We start from the raw sequence: 14,892 nt of genomic DNA on the forward strand, positions 1-14,892 counted from the left end.
GGAACACTAAAAAGCCCCGAAGTCATCTCAAGATAACCTCAAGAAGATCCTACATCACTACACATAAGGGGCATAACTGGCCGACCCCTCACAGTGTTCAAGAGAGAACTGGATAAGCACCTCCAAAGGATACCTGATCAACCAGGCTGTGACTCATACGTAAGTCTGCGAGCAGCCGCGTCCAACAGCCTGGTTGATCAGGTCGGCAACCAGGAGGCCTGGTCGACGACCGGGCCGCGGGGGACGTTAAGCCCCGGAAGCACCTCAAGGTAACCTTAAGGTATCCTACGCTGGACAGGTTCAAGTGAATTTATATCCATTCTATAGTACGGCGACCAAAACTGAATTGCATAATCTAAATGGGGCCTAACCAGAGCAAGATATAGCTGAGGAACCACACCAGGTGTCTTGTTACTAACACATCGATTATTAAATCCCAGTGTCCTATTTGCCTTATTACGAACATTCATGCATTGATCCTTTTGTTTTAAATTCTTACTAATCATAACTCCCAGATCCCTTTCGCAATCCGACTTCGCAATCTCAACACCATCAAGCTCGTATCTTGTAACTCTGCAAATCATCACTACCTAGCCTCAGAACTTTACATTTATTAGCATTAAACTGCATCTGCCAATCCCTTGACCATTTCAAAACCCTATCTAGATCAACTTGAAGTGATAGTGAGTCTTCTTTCGTGCCAATTCCCCCACCGATCTTCGTATCATCTGCAAATTTGCAGATGTTGCAACTCAAACCTGAATCTAAATCATTTATATATATTATAAACAACAGAGGTCCCAGGACAGAGCCTTGAGGCACTCCACTAACATGAACCCAGCGATAGGTGACGTAAAAAAGGATTTCGATGTGGATTTAATATATAACTTATTTAAGAATATTCTAAACAAAGCACAGGAACATTGTATACTATACAAATTGAATAGATCGAATACTAATGACCCAAAGTGGATAACAAATAATTTGAAGAACCTTATAGGTAAAAAGAGAGTTTGGTACAAAAGGATTAAGAATGGGGAAGTCAGTTTAGAACAGGAATTCATACAACTAGTTAGAAATGTTAAAAAAGAGATTAGGAAAGCAAAAAGAAACTATGAAGTTCGCATAGCAGAGCAAGCAAAGTCAAATCCTAAGGTTTTTTTCAGTTATATCGAACTAAGACTAGGGAAAGGATAGGTCCATTAAAAACTGAGACAGGTCAGGCGCAGACAGTCTCAGAGTCAGGCGCAGACAGTCTCAGTGAGAGGGTGTGTTAGCCGGAGCTCCTGAGTGTTGTTATATTATCATTGCAATATGGAAGTTGTAGTGAAGGACCTGGTGACTCTAGTGGGAGCCCTGAGGACAGAGTTGGACTCTCTGCGGGAGGAGGTGCGTCAGCTGAAAGAACAACGAGAAGTAACGAAGGAGGAGACCAGTAGTAAAGGGACCTCGTCTTGGAGAGTTGTGAAGGACAGGGGCCTTAAGAAGACTTTGATAAAGCCGCCTTCAAACGCCATAGCAACTTCTAATTCATTTGACGTATTGGAGGACGAGTGCTGTGGTGAGACTGCGGATCGCGCAAAAGGGAAAGCAAGGAAGCACAGACCCCTCAGAGAGTAAAGGAAGTAGCTAAGCAAACCATAGTTGTGGGAGATTCCCAGATAAGGTATTTGGATAGAACGTTTTGTGCCAGAGATAGGGGGAACAGGTTAAGGGTTTGCTATCCCGGAGCTGGTATTGGTGATATCATAAACAACATGAATGATATTATGGCTGGAAATGGGAACAATCCCGTTATTTGCATTAGCGTGGGAGGAAATGATGTTGGTCGAGTTAGGAGTGAGGTACTGATTAAAAGGTATAAAACAGCCATAAAATTAGTTAGGAGCAAGGGAGGAATCCCGATCATATGTGGCATTCTTCCAAGAAAGGGAGTGGGAAATGAATGGATATCGAGGGCACTTGGTGTCAATTGCCGGCTGGAAAGATATTGCAAATCAAATGCAATATCTTTCATAGACAACTTCTATGGAAGAAATGAAATGTATGCTCGGGATGGGGTGCATCTATCGAGAGCTGGGGTTGTTGCTGTTGCGAACTCGTTGGAAGAAGTGGTTAGAGGTGTTTGTTTGGGTTTAAACTGTTAGTAGATAGAGGTATGGGAATTGATTTGGAGGAAGGAGGTAATAAAAGTATGTGTTTGTGGGAGAAAGGAATTGGCAAAACGATCAGGGAAAGAGAAGGGCCGCAAAATAACAATTCACTTAGGGTAGAGAACTATTAGCTGAATATCAAATATATGGATTTAAACTATTTCACACAGATATATTAGACGAGGAGGTGGAGTAGCCATATGTGTTAGGGACAATTTGAAATGTAGTCTCAAAGAGGGAATCAAAACAGAGCCACACACAGAAACTATTTGGATAGAATTAAACGAAAAAGCTAATAATATTATAATAGGAGTAATATATAGGCCACCAAATTTAGACAGAATGGAAGCAAAGCACCTATGGGATGAAATATCTAGAGCATCTAGATCTAACAGTATTTATGTCATGGGTGACTTTAATTTTAGCAGAATAAACTGGTTGAACAAAACAGGGAATAGTGAAGCAGAAGATTTTCTAGAATTAATTGACGATTGCTTTCTTACGCAACACATTAAGGATCCAACGCGGGAAAATAATATTTTAGATTTAGTGTTAACTAACAGGGAAACGCAAATCAATGACATCGAAATAGGGAGTGAGCTAGGGAGCAGTGATCACAAAGAAATCAGATTTAGCATAGAATGGAATAGACCAGTAGGAGAAAATTCTGTTAAAGTGCCAGATTTTCGAAAAGCTGATTTTAATAGCCTAAGAAATTTTTTGGGTCAAATTGATTGGAAAGTCTTGGGTATGGGGTGTGGGCCGGTCTTGGAGCGAGACATGAACCCAGCGATAAGTGACTTAAATGGGGATTTCGATGTGGATTCAATATATAACTTATTTAAGAATATTCTAAACAAAGCACAGGAACGTAGTATACCATACAAATTGAATAGATCGAATACTAATGACCCAAAGTGGATAACAAAGAATTTGAAGAATCTTATAGGTAAAAAGAGAGCTTGGTACAAAAGGATTAAAAATGGGGAGGTCACTTTAGAACAGGAATTCGTACAACTGGTTAGAAATGTTAAAAAAGAGATAAGGAAAGCAAAAAGAAACTATGAAGTTCGCATAGCAGGGCAAGCAAAGACAAATCCTAAAGGGTTTTTTCAGTTATATTGTACTAAGACTAGGGAAAGGATAGGTCCATTAAAAACTGAGACAGGTCAAATAACAGATAGTGATGAAGAGATGAGTAGTATTTTTAATAAATATTTTGTATCTGTATTTACTAAAGAGGAACTTAACAATATGCCTTCAGCCGAACAAGTCTATGTGGGTGGGGACGAGGACAGGTTGACGAGTTTAGCAGTTACCAGGGAGGATGTTCTTAAACAAATAGTAAAACTCAAACCAAACAAATCCCCAGGGCCGGATGAAGTGTTTGCCAGGGTGCTTAAAGAATGCAAAGAGGAGCTTTGTGACCCACTGTCAACCATATTTAATAAATCAATAGAGTCAGGCAGAGTGCCAGAGTTTTGGAAAGTTGCTAATGTGATACCAGTTTTTAAGAAAGGAGATAGATCACTTGCGTCTAACTATCGACCAATTAGCCTAACGTCTATTGTGGGAAAGTTACTCGAATCCATAATAGCAAATAAAATTCGTCTTCATCTTGAAAAACATAAATTAATAATTGAGTCGCAACATGGTTTTATAAATGGCCGTTCATGTTTAACAAATTTGTTATATTTTTATTCTAGCATTGTTGAGGCAGTTGATAGTGGTAAGGATTGCGATGTTGTATACCTTGACTTTAGCAAAGCTTTTGATACAGTGCCACATGAAAGACTGATTAAAAAGATAGAGTCTCATGGTATTGGGGGTGCTATATTAAGCTGGATTAGGGCATGGCTATACCAAAGGAAACAGAGAGTTAGTATAAGTGGAATCAAGTCAGAGTGGGAAAATGTTGTAAGTGGAGTGCCTCAAGGCTCTGTCCTGGGACCTCTGTTGTTTATAATATATATAAATGATTTAGATTCAGGTTTGAGTAGCAACATTTGCAAATTTGCCGATGATACGAAAATCGGTAGGGAAATTAATTCGGAGGAGGACTCACTATCACTTCAAGTTGATCTAGATAGGGTTTTGAAATGGTCAAAGGATTGGCAGATGCAGTTTAATGCTGATAAATGTAAAGTTCTGAGGTTAAGAACATAAGAACATAAGAACAAAGGTAACTGCAGAAGGCCTATTGGCCCATACGAGGCAGCTCCTATTCTATAACCACCCAATCCCACTCATATACTTGTCCAACCCGTGCTTGAAACAATCGAGGGACCCCACCTCCACAATGTTACGCGGCAATTGGTTCCACAAATCAACAACCCTGTTACTGAACCAGTATTTACCCAAGTCTTTCCTAAATCTAAACTTATCCAATTTATATCCATTGTTTCGTGTTCTGTCCTGTGTTGATACTTTTAATACCCTATTAATATCCCCCCGGTTATGTCCATTCATCCACTTGTAAACCTCTATCATGTCACCCCTAACTCTTCGCCTTTCCAGTGAATGCAACTTAAGCTTTGTTAATCTTTCTTCATATGAAAGATTTCTAATTTGGGGAATTAACTTAGTCATCCTACGCTGGACACGTTCAAGTGAATTTATATCCATTCTATAATATGGCGACCAAAACTGAACTGCATAATCTAAATGGGGCCTAACTAGAGCAAGATATAGCTTGAGAACCACACCAGGTGTCTTGTTACTAACGCTGCGATTAATAAATCCAAGTGTCCGATTTGCCTTATTACGAACATTTATGCATTGATCCTTTTGTTTTAAATTCTTACTAATCATAACTCCCAGATCCCTTTCGCAATCCGACTTCGCAATCACAACACCATCTAGCTCGTATCTTGTAACTCTATCATCATTACCTAACCTCAGAACTTTACATTTATCAGCATTAAACTGCATCTGCCAATCCTTTGACCATTTCAAAACCCTATCTAGATCAACTTGAAGTGATAGTGAGTCCTCCTCCGAATTAATTTCCCTACCGATTTTCGTATCATCGGCAAATTTGCAAATGTTGCTACTCAAACCTGAATCTAAATCATTTATATATATTATAAACAACAGAGGTCCCAGGACAGAGCCTTGAGGCACTCCACTTACAACATTTTCCCACTCTGACTTGATTCCATTTATACTAACTCTCTGTTTCCTTTGGTATAGCCATGCCCTAATCCAGCTTAATATAGCACCCCCAATACCATGAGACTCTATTTTTTTAATCAGTCTTTCATGTGGCACTGTATCAAAAGCTTTGCTAAAGTCAAGGTATACAACATCGCAATCCTTACCACTATCAACTGCCTCAACAATGCTAGAATAAAAAGATAACAAATTTGTTAAACATGAACGGCCATTTATAAAACCATGTTGCGACTCAATTATTAATTTATGTTTTTCAAGATGAAGACGAATTTTATTTGCTATTATAGATTCGAGTAACTTTCCCACAATAGACGTTAGGCTAATTGGTCGATAGTTAGACGCAAGTGATCTATCTCCTTTCTTAAAAACTGGTATCACATTAGCAACTTTCCAAAACTCTGGCACTCTGCCTGACTCTATTGATTTATTAAATATGGTTGACAGTGGGTCACAAAGCTCCTCTTTGCATTCTTTAAGCACCCTAGCAAACACTTCATCCGGCCCTGGGGATTTGTTTGGTTTGAGTTTTACTATTTGTTTAAGAACATCCTCCCTGGTAACTGCTAAACTCGTCAACCTGTCCTCGTCCCCACCCACATAGACTTGTTCGGCTGAAGGCATATTGTTAAGTTCCTCTTTAGTAAATACAGATACAAAATATTTATTAAAAATACTACTCATCTCTTCATCACTATCTGTTATTTGACCTGTCTCAGTTTTTAATGGACCTATCCTTTCCCTAGTCTTAGTACGATATAACTGAAAAAACCCTTTAGGATTTGTCTTTGCTTGCCCTGCTATGCGAACTTCATAGTTCCTTTTTGCTTTCCTTATCTCTTTTTTAACATTTCTAACCAGTTGTACGAATTCCTGTTCTAAAGTGACCTCCCCATTTTTAATCCTTTTGTACCAAGCTCTCTTTTTACCTATAAGGTTCTTCAAATTCTTTGTTATCCACTTTGGGTCATTAGTATGCGATCTATTCAATTTGTATGGTATACTACGTTCCTGTGCTTTGTTTAGAATATTCTTAAATAAGTTATATATTGAATCCACATCGAAATCCCCATTTAAGTCACCTAACGCTGGGTTCATGTCTCGCTCCAAGACCGGCCCACACCCCATACCCAAGCCTTTCCAATCAATTTGACCCAAAAAATTTCTTAGGCTATTAAAATCAGCTTTTCGAAAATCTGGCACTTTAACAGAATTTTCTCCTACTGGTCTATTCCATTCTATGCTAAATCTGATTTCTTTGTGATCACTGCTCCCTAGCTCACTCCCTATTTCGATGTCATTAATTTGCGTTTCCCTGTTAGTTAACACTAAATCTAAAATATTATTTTCCCGTGTTGGTTCCTTAATGTGTTGCGTAAGAAAGCAATCGTCAATTAATTCTAGAAAATCTTCTGCTTCACTATTCCCTGTTTTGTTCAACCAGTTTATTCCGCTAAAATTAAAGTCACCCATGACATAAATACTGTTAGATCTAGATGCTCTAGATATTTCATCCCATAGATGCTTTGCTTCCATTCTGTCTAAATTTGGTGGCCTATATATTACTCCTATTATAATATTATTAGCTTTTTCGTTTAATTCAATCCAAATAGTTTCTGTGTGTGGCTCTGTTTTGATTCCCTCTTTGAGACTACATTTCAAATTGTCCCTAACATATATGGCTACTCCACCTCCTCGTCTAATATATCTATCTGTGTGAAATAGTTTAAATCCATATATTTGATATTCAGCTAATAGTTCTCTATTTTCTACATTCATCCACGTTTCGGTAAGTGCAATAATATCTATTTTTTCTGTGCAGACAAGAGCATTTAATTCGTTAATTTTATTTCTTAGACTTCTACTGTTAGTGTAATATACCCTAAGTGAATTGTTATTTTGCGGACCTTCTCTTTCCCTGATCGTTTTGCCAATTCCTTTCTCCCACAAACACATACTTTTATTACCTCCTTCCTCCAAATCAATTCCCATACCTCTATCTACTAACAGTTTAAACCCAAACAAACACCTCTAACCACTTCTTCTAGCGAGTTCGCAACAGCAACAACCCCAGCTCTCGATAGATGCACCCCATCACGAGCATACATTTCATTTCTTCCATAGAAGTGTTCCCAGTTGTCTATGTAAGATATTGCATTTGATTTGCAATATCTTTCCAGCCGGCAATTGACACCAAGTGCCCTCGATATCCATTCATTTCCCACTCCCTTTCTTGGAAGAATGCCACATATGATCGGGATTCCTCCCTTGCTCCTAACTAACTCTATGGCTGTTTTATACCTCTGAATCAGTTCCTCACTCCTGACTCGACCAACATCATTTCCTCCCACGCTAATGCAAATAATGGGATTGTTCCCATTACCAGCCATAATATCATTCATGTTGTTTATAATATCACCAATGCCAGCTCCGGGATAGCAAACCCTTAACCTGTTCCCCCTATCTCTAGCACAAAACGTTCTATCCAAATACCTTATCTGGGAATCTCCCACAACTAATGTTTGCTTAGGTACTTCCTTTACTTTCTGAGGGGCCTGCGCTTCCTTTCTCTTCGTTGCTTTCCCTTTTGCGCGATCCACAGTCTCTCCACAGCACTCGTCCTCCAAAACGTCAAATGAATTTGAAGTTGCTATGGCGTTTGAAGGCGGTTTTATCAAAGTCTTCTTAAGGCCCCTGTCTTTCGCAACTCTCCAAGACGAGGTCCCTTTACTGCTGGTCTCCTCCTTCGTTACTTCTCGTTGTTTTTTAAGCTGACGCACCTCCTCCCGCAGAGAGTCCAACTCTGTCCTCAGGGCTCCCACTAGAGTCACCAGGTCCTTCACTACAACTTCCATATTGCTATGATAATATTACAACACTCAGGAGCTCCGGTTAACACAACCTCTCACTGTGACTTCACCTGACCGACTGATAGGTAATGATGATAGAGTTACAAGATACGAGCTAGATGGTGTTGAGATTGCGAAGTCGGTTTGCGAAAGCTGCCTCGTATGGGCCAATAGGCCTTCTGCAGTTGCCTTTGTTCTTATGTTCTTATGTTCTCTTACGCCTTCCCCTGCTCTTCCCCTTCCTTCTCTTACCCCTCCCCCTGCTCTTCCCCTTCCTTCTCTTACCCCTCCCCCTACTCTGCCCCTTCCTTCTCTTACCCCTCCCCCTGCTCTTCCCCTTCCTTCTCTAACCCCTCCCCCTGCTCAGCCCCTTCCTTCTTTTACGCCTCCCCCTGCTCTTCCCCTTCCTTCTCTTACCCCTCCCTCTTCTCAGCCCCTGCCTTCTCTTACCTCTCTCCCTTCTTTCTGTCACCCCTCCCCTTGCTCTTCCCCTTCCTTTTCTTACCCCTCCCCCTGCTCTTCCCCTTCCTTCTCTTACCCCTCCCCCTGCTCAGCCCCTTCCTTCTCTTACCCCTCCCCCTGCTCTTCCCCTTCCTTCTCTTACCCCTCCCCCTGCTCTACCCCTTCCTTCTCTTACCCCTTCCTCCTCATCCCCCCCTTCTCTTCCTTCTACCCACTCCCCCTCCTTCTCGTCCCCCTTTTCTTACTTCTCTCCTCTTCCCCCTCCCCCCTCTTACCTGTACTACTCCTACCACTGCTATTCTTCCCCCTCCTCTTCTCCTCCTTATCTAATTCCCCCCCAGACGTCCTGCTCCTTCCCCCCTCCTCCTTTCCTCTCCCCCTTCTTCCTCCTTCCTCTTAGACCTACTCCTTCCTCTTTTTCATCCTCCTTCCTCCTCTGCCTCGACCTCCTCCTCCTCCTTGATCTCCTCCTTCCTCCTCGATCTCCTCCTTCCTCCTCGCCCTCCTCCTCCTTCCTCCTCGCCCTCCTCCGCCTCCTTCCTCCTCGCAATCTTTCTCCTTCCTCCTTGCTCTCCTCCTCGCCCTCCTCCTCCTCCTTCCTCCTCACTCTCCTTCTCCTCCTTCCTCCTCGCTCTCCTTCTCCTCCTTCCTCCTCGCTCTCCTCCTCCTCCTTCCTCCCCGCCCTCCTCCTCGCCCTCCTGCTCCTCACTCTCTTCCTTGCCCTCCTCCTTCCTCACTCTCCTCCATTTTTTCACCATGCCGGTCTATGGCCCCTGGGTTTTACGAACTTTTTTTTCCAAGCCGGTCTATAGCCCGTGTTTTTTTCGATACCCCAGTGGTCCATGCACAGGCCCGTTCAAGGGGATTAAATAGCCGGTCATTGGCCCCAGGTTTTCTCAAATTTTCTTTCATAGCCGGTCTTTGGCCCCATGTTTTTTCGTTACCCCGCTGACCCATGCACGGGCATTGCTAATAGTCAATGACGTCATCAACTTACATGGGGATTAAAAGGCCGGCTCCTGGCCCCATCATATTTCGTTACCTCAGCGACCCCGCACAGGCATTGCTAATAGTCACCCCTTATTCTTCTTCCCTGAATTAGTCCGTTTTCTGTTATAGTGTGTTTATCCCATTTTTAATGTTTATAGCAAAGGGGGATTCAAATGCTGCCTTCTGTCAAGCCTGATGTGCAATGGCGTTAATCATTATAAGCTCGTTTTTTTCTCAATAAGGTATTGCCGTACTGTTTCCTATTGTCTAAGATCATTTTATAGCTAAGATTACATAATAATAACATAAGAAATGAGTTCAAACCCTGTTACAGAACCAGTATTTACCCCAGGTCTTTTTCCGAAATCTAAAACTTATTCCAATTTATGTCCATTGTTTCATGTTCTGTCTAGTGTTGATAATTTTAATAGTCTATTAATATTCCCCCTTTATCATGTCCATTCATTCACAGCTCTATCATGTCACCTCTATTTCTTTGCCTTTCTAGAGAATGAAATTTAAGCTTTGTCAATCTTTCTTCAGAGATTGCTTATTGAGCATAGGGCAAAATAAAAATGAAAACTTACTATCTTTCATTTGTATGAAAACAGTCCCCTGCCAGGCGTGGTGACTTCAGTGCGATTTCAGTACTAATCCAATATTACTGTATAAACTAACAGTCCCCTGCCAGGCATGGTGACTTTAATGCGATTTCAGTAGTAATCCAATATTACTGCATAAACGCATATATATATATATATATATATATATATATATATATATATATATATATATATATATATATATATATATATATATATATATATATATATATATATATATATATATATATATATTAGTATATTTTGGTAGCAGTCTTTCCTGTAGACATATATTATTAAATATGACCGAAAAAGTAAGATTAATAATTCTAACACGAATTTTCTCAATCTTTCGTACATTTCGTTTCACTGTTGGAGGTAAATCAAAAATCAATTCTCCAAAATTCATTTTTATTTCTAGTCTGACGCGACACGAGCGCGTTTCGTAAAACTTATTACATTTTCAAAGACTTTAGTTCACAAATACACAACTGAATAGAACTTACGCATCTCCGATTTTATATCTACATTTGAGTGAGGTGGAAGGGGTGATGTGGCATTAACACAAGACAGAACAAGATGTGGTATTAATAGGGTATTAATTTCATCAACACAAGACAGAACAAGAGTATTAATAGGGTATTAATTTCATCAACACAAGACAGAACACGAAACAATGGATATTGAATAGAAGAGTTTGAAGAAAGCCAATTGGTCCATATTTCTTGATGCTTCTATATTGGAGCGGAGTCTTGAGGTGGGTAGAATATAGTTGTGCAATAATTGGCTGTTGATTGCTGGTGTTGACTTCTTGATGTGTAGTGCCTCGCAAACGTCAAGCCGCCTGCTATCGCTGTATCTATCGATGATTTCTGTGTTGTTTACTAGGATTTCTCTGGCGATGGTTTGGTTGTGGGAAGAGATTATATGTTCCTTAATGGAGCCCTGTTGCTTATGCATCGTTAAACGCCTAGAAAGAGATGTTGTTGTCTTGCCTATATACTGGGTTTTTTGGAGCTTACAGTCCCCAAGAGGGCATTTAAAGGCATAGACAACGTTAGTCTCTTTTAAAGCGTTCTTTTGTGTCTGGAGAGTTTCTCATGAGTAGGCTGGCCGTTTTTCTGGTTTTATAGTAAATCGTCAGTTGTATCCTCTGATTTTTGTCTGTAGGGATAACGTTTCTATTAACAATATCTTTCAGGACCCTTTCCTCCGTTTTATGAGCTGTGGAAAAGAAGTTCCTGTAAAATAGTCTAATAGGGGGTATAGGTGTTGTGTTAGTTGTCTCTTCAGAGGTTGCATGGCTTTTCACTTTCCTTCTTATGATGTCTTCGACGAAACCATTGGAGAAGCCGTTATTGACTAGGACCTGCCTTACCCTACAGAGTTCTTCGTCGACTTGCTTCCATTCTGAGCTGTGGCTGAGAGCACGGTCGACATATGCGTTAACAACACTCCTCTTGTACCTGTCTGGGCAGTCGCTGTTGGCATTTAGGCACATTCCTATGTTTGTTTCCTTAGTGTAGACTGCAGTGTGGAAACCTCCGCCCTTTTCCATGACTGTTACATCTAGAAAGGGCAGCTTCCCATCCTTTTCCATCTCGTAAGTGAAACGCAGCACGGAACTCTGCTCAAATGCCTCCTTCAGCTCCTGCAGATGTCTGACATCAGGTACCTGTGTAAAAATCCCAGCAAACATTTTCATGTTTTTAAAACATCCTAAAAACGACATTTCATTGTTTTCAGCACGTTTATAATTACGTTTAGAAAAGGTTTTTTGAGAACTTTTATATACAACCTTAGAACGTAAATAATTAACATTTCTAAAAACTTTTTTATAATCTTTTAATTACCTACATTAAAACGTTTAGGGTAAATTAGGGTATAATAATTTTTTAATTCATATCTGAAATAGAAAGGGAGAGAAAGAAAGAAGACATATCTGAGAAAGAAATGGACATCCTATATATGTATGTGCAAATTACAAATAAATAGGGTACAAAAAGAGAATTAAAATATTATATTTATTTAATTAAGAATGAGTAATACAACAAAATATATGTAATAGCTCGAAATATATAGACTATATCTATAACAGAATATAAAAGTAAAAATTTAAAAATCTATAAAAATCTATATATGCAATATGTGAACACAATAGATTTTGTGATCAAGCAGCCTGTGATTCATGTCATGCTGAGATCAGTCTGACGTTACAAGCAGTTATTGTTACTTAAAACTAAAACAAGTAAAATTTTCCGAGTATACATATAACACTATAGTTTTTCTATGACTAATAATAAAAATCTATTAATCAAAAGTTTAGGACTAATTAACTAAAAATAAAAATCTACAAGTGAATGTAAACACAGTCAAGTATAATATTCATGTAGAAAGAGAAAGAAAAAGAGAGAAGGAAAGAAAGAGAAAGAAAGAAAGGGAGAAAGAGAGAGAGAAAGAAAAGAAAAAACAGTCATGTATAATATTCATATTAGCACCATGCAATATAACTTAGATTAAGTAAAAATCTCAGACATTTTTAGATCAAATGAAATATGAGAGCCAGAGAGAGAGAGAGAGCGCCACAGAGCCAGAGAAAGAGAGAGCCAGAGAGAGAGCGTGGGCCAGAGCCAGAGAGAGAGAGAGCCAGAGAGAGAGAGAGAGCCAGAGAGAGAGAGAGAGCCAGAGAGAGAGAGAGAGCCAGAGAGAGAGAGAGCCAGAGAGAGAGAGAGCCAGAGAGAGAGAGCGTGAGCCAGAGCCAGAGAGAGAGAGAGTCAGAGCTAGAGATATAGTCAGAGCCAGAGAGAGAGAGAGCCAGAGCCAGAGAGACAGAGAGCCAGAGAGAGAGAGAGAGTCAGAGCTAGAGAGAGAGTCAGAGCCAGAGAGAGAGAGAGAGTCAGAGAGAGAGAGAGCCAGAGAGAGAGAGAGAGCCAGAGAGAGAGAGAGAGAGAGCGAGAGCCAGAGACAGCGAGAGCCCGAGAGAGCCAGAGAGAGAGAGAGAGAGAGCCAGAGCCAGAGAGAGAGAGAGCCAGAGAGAAAGAGAGAGCCAGAGAGAGAGAGCCAGAGAGAGAGAGAGAGCCAGAGAGAGAGAGAGCACCAGAGAGAGAGAGCGAGAGCCAGAGAGAGAGAGCGAGAGCCAGAGAGAGAGAGAGAGAGCCAGAGCCAGAGAGAGCCAGAGCCAGAGAGAGAGAGAGCCAGAGAGAGAGAGCCAGAGCCAGAGAGAGCCAGAGTTAGAGAGAGAGAGAGCCAGAGAGAGAGAGCGTGAGCAAGAGAGAGAGAGAGAGCCAGAGAGAGAGAGAGCCAGAGAGAGAGAGCCAGAGAGAGAGAGCCAGAGAGAGCGAGAGCCAGAGACAGCGAGAGCCAGAGAGAGCGAGAGAGCCAGAGAAAGAGAGAGAGCGAGAGAGCCAGAGAAAGAGAGAGAGAGAGAGCCAGAGCCAGAGAGAGAGAGAGAGAGCCAGAGCCAGAGAGAGAGAGAGAGAGCCAGAGAGAAAGAGAGAGCCAGAGAGAGAGAGAGAGCCAGAGCCAGAGAGAGAGAGCTAAGTCAGCCAGTTCTATTAGCAGCAGAGAACAATTATGCCCAACCTCTATTAAATGAAACAATCTTAAGTGCAAGTGATAGAAATATAATCATTTATGCTTGGGAAAATATTATGGAATGGTTCCAAATATGAAAAATATTAAGTTTTTTGGTTAAATTTTTTTAACTTAAAATTTAAATTTTTAAGTGAATTTTAAACTTTAACAAAATTATTTAATTTTTTGGTTACTTACTTAAAATAACATTATATAGTTCTTGTTTTTGTAGAAATGCCAATTTCTTCTTTTGCCCTTCCAGACTGTATAGTGACCACAGGCCGTTTGTTCATATCTTCATTATTCTTCGAACCGTGGTTGCACAATCAGACCCACGTACACTGGTTAAAAGCATCACCTAAAAGCAACAACAAAAATGTAGTACACTGACGAATTTTGAATGAATAAATAAATAAATATATATATATATATATATATATATATATATATATATATATATATATATATATATATATATATATATGCAAACAAGCCTGAATGGTCCCCAGGACTATATACAACTGAAAACTCACACCCCAGAAGTGACTCGAACCCATACTCCCACAACTGGTATGTACAGGGACGCCTTAATCCGCTTGACCATCACGACCGGACATAAGGAAGTGATAGCCGAGGCTATATGAACCACTTCCCCGCCGGCACTCGGATGGTAATCTTGGGCATAGCATTTTATCAAATCACCTCATTCTTTGGGGCACACGTGAGGAACACAAATGCAAACAAGCCTGAATGGTCCCCAGGACTATATACAACTGAAAACTCACACCCCAGAAGTGACTCGAACCCATACTCCCACAACTGGTATGTACAGGGACGCCTTAATCCGCTTGACCATCACGACCGGACATAAGGAAGTGATAGCCGAGGCTATATGAACCACTTCCCCGCCGGCACTCGGATGGTAATCTTGGGCATAGCATTTTATCAAATCACCTCATTCTTTGGGGCACACGTGAGGAACACAAATGCAAACAAGCCTGAATGGTCCCCAGGACTATATACAACTGAAAACTCACACCCCAGAAGTGACTCGAACCCATACTCCCACAACTGGTATGTACAGGGACGCCT

Source organism: Procambarus clarkii, unplaced genomic scaffold (genome assembly GCF_040958095.1).
Source record: "Procambarus clarkii isolate CNS0578487 unplaced genomic scaffold, FALCON_Pclarkii_2.0 HiC_scaffold_219, whole genome shotgun sequence".
NCBI lineage: Eukaryota > Metazoa > Arthropoda > Malacostraca > Decapoda > Cambaridae > Procambarus > Procambarus clarkii.